The sequence below is a fragment of the Wyeomyia smithii genome, chromosome 3 (assembly GCF_029784165.1).
Source record: "Wyeomyia smithii strain HCP4-BCI-WySm-NY-G18 chromosome 3, ASM2978416v1, whole genome shotgun sequence".
Taxonomy (NCBI): domain Eukaryota; kingdom Metazoa; phylum Arthropoda; class Insecta; order Diptera; family Culicidae; genus Wyeomyia; species Wyeomyia smithii.
The window spans coordinates 189,659,416-189,668,222 of NC_073696.1; the positions used below are offsets into that span (position 1 = coordinate 189,659,416).

At 44.1% G+C, this 8,807-nt stretch overlaps 1 pseudogene; it reads left to right on the forward strand.

The window, feature by feature from the left end:
• The first annotated feature begins 4,036 nt into the window (after positions 1–4,036).
• On the forward strand, positions 4,037–7,143 carry LOC129728934 (uncharacterized protein K02A2.6-like; annotated as a pseudogene).
• Positions 7,144–8,807: the final 1,664 nt, after the last annotated feature.

The following is an 8,807-nucleotide window of genomic DNA, read 5'->3' on the forward strand; positions in this document are numbered from 1 at the left end:
TATTTTTTGTTTTGTTATCGAATTGACGAATTTCGCGTCATCTCGACCAGAAAGTCTTACGCCTCGGTGTAAAGCATCTATTATAACGTGATATCATAGCTTTTCGTTTACAAATAAATTACAAATATTATATTATTTCGTCCTTCATAACGGATTTGTGTCGTTTGAAACAAGTGAAAATATTTTTTTCATTAGGACGTAAATAAATCGAGCAGGAAATATTTTCGGCAGTTTTTGCCCAGACAGTAAAACTGCCACCCGGTTCGTTCACGTTTTGCCTTACGTTCTAATGAAAAGTTGATCTCCAATTGGTCGCTGATTGGAAACAAACGAGAAATCGGTGAGTGGGTGAAAAGCAAACCGGTTCGCCCGAAAGCTAACACTCCCGGGATATTGTATTATTTTTGGAGTAACAACTCATCCGAAGGGATGGATAGAGATATACGCCTGGCAGCGCACTAACATTTTTTATCCATGCACGTTTCCTGTGCGAAATCAAGTCCGGTTCGACGGATATTCGTTATCAGTAAAAACTTTTCTTTTTTAATATCGACTGAAATGCTTTTTGCTTGATTGTGTCAGAAGCATTTCGGTTCGGCTTCGAAGGCAAACAATGCAGTTGTAATATAATTTAATTAAAAAGCTGCCATCGGGAGTCTGGCTGGAGAGAATTACTTCTCATATGTATCATTTATGCAAGCTGGCATTTTTCAAAAAGCAAAAGTATAAACATTGTGTAGGTGGATAACAATGGTGTAGGTGTAAGTTTATGAACCAGAACCAACTATGCGGTCACAACGAAAACGATAGATAAGATCCTGGAACATATTTATGCTACTGAAGGGAAAAACAGGGGTGCACTGGGAAAGCGGGTAATCGATGAAAAACTTTTTCATTATTCTAGATTTGGCCAATTGCCAATATATCCATGTGAAGTTTTGCAACGACGGATAGGATTTTTGAATTGTTTGAACAACACTTTTCATGGCGAAAACACAACAAACACTCATCAGCAAATTTTATTTGCAGACACTTATTTTGAATAGTTATGCATTTTTTAAGTTAAAAACTGCTAGGTGGTATGATCAAGCTCGACGATGGTATCAAGAGCAAAAAAACTGTGATTGAATTTTCCTGTTGCGAGCGTACTAGTGCTGGTGCAGGGATAATTCATCAATATCCCATTCCGCTGGCGGTCACTGGCATTGCTTTATCGCAGATAAACCATGGGCTAACGTTGTTGCACTGCACTCAACCACCGCGTAACCGATTCGGTCTTGCATAGCGGCAGTTGTGAGCAATCGTTTGCTAATTAACTTTTTCGCACTACCCATTATTCACAATCGAGTCTGATCGGGACCAGCGGCGACCGGTCAATGTACACTTGTGGCAGCATCCGTCATACTGGCGAACATTTATATCAAGTTTTAAATTGATGAGTTTCATTAATTCCAATACAAAACGAGCCACTCTGTGCAGCACTAAGTTGTGAGAAAGAGCGAGATAAAAAACGTCATCCTTTTTCCGCACAGCTGTGAACGAGTATCGTTGTCAAGAGCGGCTAGGGATGGATTTTATTTTTAATTTGCATGATAATCGATTTTTGCTTCATTAAATTACAGAGGATCAAGCTGCATTACATGTTTTTGGCCTTAAATTGCTACCAGTTTTGTACTGTTTTTTTTCGCTCATGTAGGAAAAATAAATCCAGAACTATTTTTCGTGAAAACTACAAAAAAGTATATCTTATCCAGGCGGTACTGGAATCGACATACTTGAAGCTTCATGATAGAAGTAAGCGTTGCGCTATGAAAGTAGGCCATGAACAATGTTAGATTGAATAAAAACTTCACTCTACGTTTGTCCTTCAACCTGATCAGTCGAATTTTAATCTGCTATCAGGTTATAGGCCCAGAAGTAAAAGACATCCATAGTAACGGCTGATCAACAAGATAGAAGAAAATGTTCACTTCAAGATATTTCCGAACTTGGGAGAAGTAATGTTCCGGAATCAATTTAGGCGTTCCGAAGACAGAAACGGTAGGCGTTCCAAAGGTGGAAACAATAACCAGACCAGACATTTCCAAGGATTTAACGGAGAAAGGAGTTCAGTGGAAACGGAAACGCTCGAGCTGTAAGCGACAGCGGAAACGGCGGCGGAACTCAATCAGTACCAGGTGGTGAATATCAACCCGGAAGCGGGCATGCAAGTGCCGTTTCGAGGCTTCCAGGCGGTATTTTGTCCATGTTAGCGATGGATAAGTAAAAAGACCGTGAAAACTATGAATCATGGGCATTTGCCATGCGAATGGTGATGATTCGTGAAGGCACATGCCGTGCTGTAAATCCTCCGGAAGACACCGAAGTAAATGCAGATTGTTGGGGCAACTGACCACCCTATGGGGATTCACCACTTGGGCTCGCCGTTGACAGTGAGTCTGTTAAGCGGATGTACGCACTCGTGCCAACTGAGAGTGATAAGTTGTCATTCGGGTATCCGACGAGAGACTGAACACACATATTTATAATACGCTATTAAATTCGTTTGTACTGTTCTTATTGTTAACTTTTATTTTATCACCTCGCCTTAACAGTACGACAGTGGCGACGAGTATTACGAGTTTTTTTTTCGCGTTCGCAAGTGTTACAGATTTATAATTCTCGTTGATTAGAAATTCGGAAAAATTTCTTTCTCACCGCCTCGCAAAAGGAAGCGAAGAATGGAGGATGACCGCAACCATGTGGATCAAAATCCGGGAATCAACCCACCCGGCCCGAATCATCCGTTTCCACCACATAACCTCCAACAGCAGCGTCATCACATTCCTGCACAACCCGGTCAACCGCAAGCGATGCCGATTGATCCTGTCCTCCTGCAGATTTTACAGCAGCTTCAGCAGCAACAGGCTGTTACTAATCAGTTGCTACAGCGCCAGCACGAATCAGCGCAACAGCAACAAGGTTTTCTCCAACAACAGGAGGCAATGTTTCTCAATGCAATGGGGTCCATTCAAGTGAGCGTCCCTCTAAATCCGGAGGCAATTCTGGACTCATTGGCAGGGAACATAAAAGAGTTCCAATACGATCCTGATACTCGCAGCACGTTTGCTGCCTGGTTCGCTAGGTATGAGGACCTATTCGCTAAAGATGCCGAATGTATCGATGATGGTGCAAAAGTGAGGTTACTTCTCCGGCGATTGGGAACAAAAGAGCATTACCGATACGTGAGCTATATTCTGCCGAACACACCGAAAGATTTTTCATTCAGTGATACAGTGGGGAAGCTGAAATCTCTGTTTGGGACAAAAGAGTCGACCGTGAAAAAACGCTATTGTGCACTCACTTTAGCAAAAGTTCCAGCTGAAGATTTCGTGTCATATGCATGCCGAGTTAACAAGATGTGTGTTGAATTCGAGCTTAAAAAGCTTTCAGAAGAACAATTCAAATGCCTAATATTTGTGTGTGGAATAAAGTCCGAGTGTGACGCCGAAGTGCGAACAAGACTGCTAACAAAAATTGAAGACTGTGCCGACGTCACACTTGGAGCTTTGATGGAAGAGTGTCAGCGTTTGATTAACTTAAAAAACGATACTGCAATGATAGAAGCCAGTGCTAGTGGACCAAAAGTGCAAGCAGTGAAAAGCAGTCTTAGTTATCGGAAGCAATTTAGTTATCGGAAGCAAAGCCGAATGAACAAAGGTGTCCCCAGCCGTCTCAAGGGAACCACAAGAACAGGCCAGCTACTCCATGCTGGAAGTGTGGTGCCATGCACTATTCGAAGTTCTGCGGATTTCGGAACCACAAATGTGCCGATTGTCATCAGGTGGGTCATAAGGAAGGGTATTGCTCAAGCGCCCGACGTTCCCTCAAATCGGTCAAACATCGGAATGGGAATTTGTCTATTCAAACCGTTACGCTAGCTGTTAGTAGTACACAGTGCAAGCGACGATATGTGTGGGTCAAAATAAATGACGTGCCTGTTCGTCTGCAGCTAGACACAGCATCAGATATTACGATAATTTCTGAACAAGTGTGGATGCAGATTGGCCACCCGGCAGCAAATCCCACCACACAAACAGCCAAATCTGCATCTGGTGAGAAGCTAGACCTGTTATACGAATTTATTGGTAAAGTTTCATTAAATGGATGCACCCAAAATGGCCGTGTATTCGTGTCGGAAAATTCACTTAATCTTCTGGGTATCGATTTAATCGATAAATTCAATCTGTGGTCACTGCCTATGGACAAATTTGGTTATAAAATAGAAAGTGCTGCTCAGGATATAAGTGCTTTGAAACGGGTGTACCCTGAGCTTTTCAGCAATAAGCTCGGGCTTTGCACAAAAACAAAAATTGTGCTGTCTTTGAAGGATGCAAGCAAACCTGTTTTCCGACCCAGGAGACCTGTAGCATACGCAATGCAAGCTATAGTTGACGAAGAGCTTGACCGTTTGGAACGGTTGAATATTATTTCACCTGTGCAGTACTCAGAGTGGGCTGCACCGATAGTTGTTGTACGAAAGGCAAACGGCACTATCCGTATATGCGGTGATTACTCAACTGGGTTCAATGATCAGCTTCAGTCACATCAGTACCCGCTACCGTTGCCGCAGGACATTTTCTTAAAATTAGCAGGTTGTACTGTCTTCAGCCAAATTGATTTATCCGATGCATTCTTGCAGATGGAGGTAGATGAGGAATGTCGGAAGTTATTAACCATCAACACGCACCGGGGACTGTATCAATACAATAGGCTCCCTCCTGGCGCGAAGGCGGCTCCAGGCGCGTTCCAGCAGATGATCGACACTATGCTGGCCGGTCTATCGAATACGTCGGGATATTTAGATGACGTGATTGTTGGTGGTAGAGATGAAAACGAACATTCACGTAACTTGCACGCAGTACTGCACCGAATTCAAGAGTACGGTTTCACTATTCGTTAGAAAAGTGTGCATTCGGACAGCATAAAATCCGATACCTAGGGCATATGCTAGATCGCCAAGGCCTTCGGTCAGATCCAGATAAGATCCAAGCTATTAAAGATATGCCTGCTCCCAAGGACCTCACAGGTGTTCGCTCTTTCCTCGGAGCATTGAACTATTACGGTAAGTTCGTGCCGAATATGAGAACACTGCGCTACCCTTTGGATGAACTTTTAAAATCCAGCACATCTACATTCAAGTGGACACCAGCAAGCCAGAGTGCATTTGAAAAATTTAAAGCAATTTTGTCGTCAGAGCTCTTACTGACACACTACGATCCGATGCAGGAGATAGTTGTTTCGGCTGATGCTTCGTCGATCGGTGTTGGAGCAACAATTAGCCATAAGTTCGCAGATGGCCAAATGAAGGTGGTTCAACACGCGTCCCGCGCCCTCACTGCAGCTGAGCAGCGATATTCACAGCCAGACAGAGAAGGACTGGCTATTGTCTTCGCTGTTACAAAATTTCACAAATATATATTTGGTAGAAGATTCCGATTGCAGACAGATCATGCACCGTTATTACGGATATTTGGCTCTAGAAAGGGCATACCGGTTTACACTGCAAACCGGCTCCAGCGGTGGGCTTTAACGTTGCTGTCATATGATTTTTCGATAGAATATATTTCAACTGATAAATTTGGGAACGCCGACGTGCTATCCAGGCTTATCAACCAGCATATTAAGCCATACGAAGATTTCGTTGTTGCATGTGCCTCGTTGGAAGAAGGTTTAAGGTCAGTAATAGTCAGTAGCACTAAAAACTTACCTCTCAGTTTTAGCATGGTAGAAGAAGCCACGAAATGCGATCCGACTCTTAGCAAACTATATCGATTCGTGAGCGATGGTTGGCCTAAGAAGCGAACGGATGTCAACGATTGGGAGATGCAACGCTATTTTGACCGCCAAGAAGCTCTCTCAATTGTGCAAGGCTGTGTTATGTTTGGAGACCGTTTAATTATCCCAGCACAGTATAGAAAGCGATGCGTTATCCAATTGCATAAAGGTCATCCAGGTGCACAACGGATGAAAGCCATTGCACGCAGCTTCGTCTTTTGGCCAGGCTTAGACGAACAAACAGTCGACTTTGTAAAGGCTTGTCACCAATGTGCATTAGCAGCGCGTTCGCCACCAAAGGCAGAGCCACAATCATGGCCCAAATCGACAGCTCCATGGCAAAGGATTCACATCGACTATGCCGGTCCTTTGGAAGGAGAATACTACTTAATCGTTGTTGATTTAAACACTAAATGGCCGGAAATTTTCCCAACGAAACTGATAACAACGAAGGTAACACTCAGCTTGCTTCAAGATTTATTCGCCAACAAAGGAATACCAGAGATTCTTGTGTCGGACAACGGCACGCAGTTCAAAAGTTGGGAATTTGAGGAATTTTGTTGCCAGAACGGCATCAGGCACATAACGACAGCACCTTTCCACCCACAATCGAATGGCCAGGCCGAACGGTTCGTGGATACATTCAAACGAGCCATCCGAAAAATCCAGGAAGGGAAAGGTACGATCAAGCAGGCTTTAAATACGTTTCTTCTCACTTACCGAACAACTCCGAATCCAAATGTGCCAGATGGCAAGTCACCAGCAGAAGCTATGTACGGCAGACCGATAAGAACTTCACTCGAATTGCTGCGACCGCCCCGTAGATCAGTACCACAATCAGTGTCAGAATCGCCTGCCTTGCGAACCTTTAATAAGGAAGATAAGGTTTTCGCTAAAGTGTATGCGAGTAATAAGTGGACTTGGGTGCCCGGAGTCATAATGGAAAAACTTAGCAGAGTAATGTATAACGTCTGGGTCAACAATAGTAAAATGATTCGCTCGCACAATAATCAGCTTAAAAGTAGGTCTTCGTTCGCAGCTCAACAGCCGTCAACTAAGTCGCAAAAAATTACGCTCGAGATTTTGCTTAATGAGTGGAACCTTGCTACTGCTGCGTCGATGCCAGAACCTGCCTCCTCTGCGCCGCTGAACGATGAGCCAGTGCTCGTCCCAGAGCCAGCCGATAATAATGCTTCACCCTCATCATCGTCCACATCATCGGATTTCCAGTCAGCAGCTGAGACTTCACCTGTAGTTCCTCTTCCCAGGCATTCTTCTCGACTTCGAAGACCGCCGCAGTGGTACCAGGGACACAACAGGTATTAAAGAGGGAGATGTTGGGGCAACTGACCACCCTATGGGGATTCACCACTTGGGCTCGCCGTTGACAGTGAGTCTGTTAAGCGGATGTACGCACTCGTGCCAACTGAGAGTGATAAGTTGTCATTCGGGTATCCGACGAGAGACTGAACACACATATTTATAATACGCTATTAAATTCGTTTGTACTGTTCTTATTGTTAACTTTTATTTTATCACCTCGCCTTAACAGTACGACACAGATCTTTCAGAGCGAGCCCTGGCAACGATTTCCCTCAGTATCGAGCCGTACAATTACAGTTTGGTACAGCAGGCAAAAACGGCGACTGAAGCCTGGAAGAGCTTGAAGACAACGTTCCAGGAATGCGGCAGGTATCATAAAATTGGACTTTTACGAAAATTTACTCGTTTGAGGCTTGAAGATTGCACATCAGTGGAGGAGTATGTGGATGAGATGATGTCCACCAGCCACAAGTTTGATGAAATCGGATTTAAGTTTGACGATGAGTGGCTTTCGCTGATTTTGATTATAGGCTTGCCACGTCGTTTTGAACCCATGATTATGGGTCTAGATGCGTCCGGAGTTAATTTAACGGCCGATATAGTCAAATCAAAAATACTACAGGACGTGACGTTTGATCGAGGGGCAGAATCCGGCAGTTCCGCTGGAGCGCTGCTAACATGCAGCAAGAAGAAGCAATCAACCAAAAAAGACAAATCAAACGTCCGGTGTTTCAAGTGTGATAAACCTGGACATTACGCATCGGATTGTCAACAAAAGACGAAGGCGGTTGGACATTCTGGTCGGCATAAACACGCGGCATTGCTGGAACGGTATAAACCAGTACATCAATTAGAAGAATGGATTCTGGATTCGGGAGCAGGACGGCATATGTGTCGATCGAGAAAAACCCTAGAAGAGGCTAAGACGACATTCGAATCGATATATGTGGCCAATGCTCTGGAAATTCCAGTGGAAGCAGTTGGCAGCATGAAGCTTGTCGCTGATATGAAAGGTACGTTCACTGATCTGAATACTGCCAACGTACTATGTGTTAAAGACCTCGCGATCAACCTCTTGTTTGTAAGCGAAATATTCAGAAGAGGATACCAAGTCACATTCACGGACAAATCGTGTCAGGTGGTAAACAGTTTCACGGGGGACATAATTGTCACAGGACAAGTGAAGGATAGACTGTACAAATTGGACCTCAGCTAACGGAACGTGGCATGTGTTGCGAAGTCATGTAGTGACATCCAATTATGACATCGGCGATTGGGGCTTCTCAATATCGACAGCATCAAGCGATTGACTACGATGGCGACCGGTATTGAAGTTCGTGGATCCTCTATGTCAAATTGTGTTCCATGTGCAGAAGGCAAACATCGAAAACTTCCGTTCAGGCCAAGCGGAGTACGAGCTGAAGAAAATCTAGAATTGATTCATTCGGACCTGTGCGGGCCAATGGAAAAGACGCCGTTGGGTGGCAGAAGATATTGGATCACCTTCATCGATGACGCGACAAATATGACGTTTGCGTATTCCTTAAAGAATTCAAGGCCTACGTGGAAAATCAAACAGGAAGAAGAATCAAGTGCCTGAGAACTGACAACGAAACGGAATACGTTTCCGAGAAGTTTCAATCTTTCCTGAAGAAGAGTGGAATACG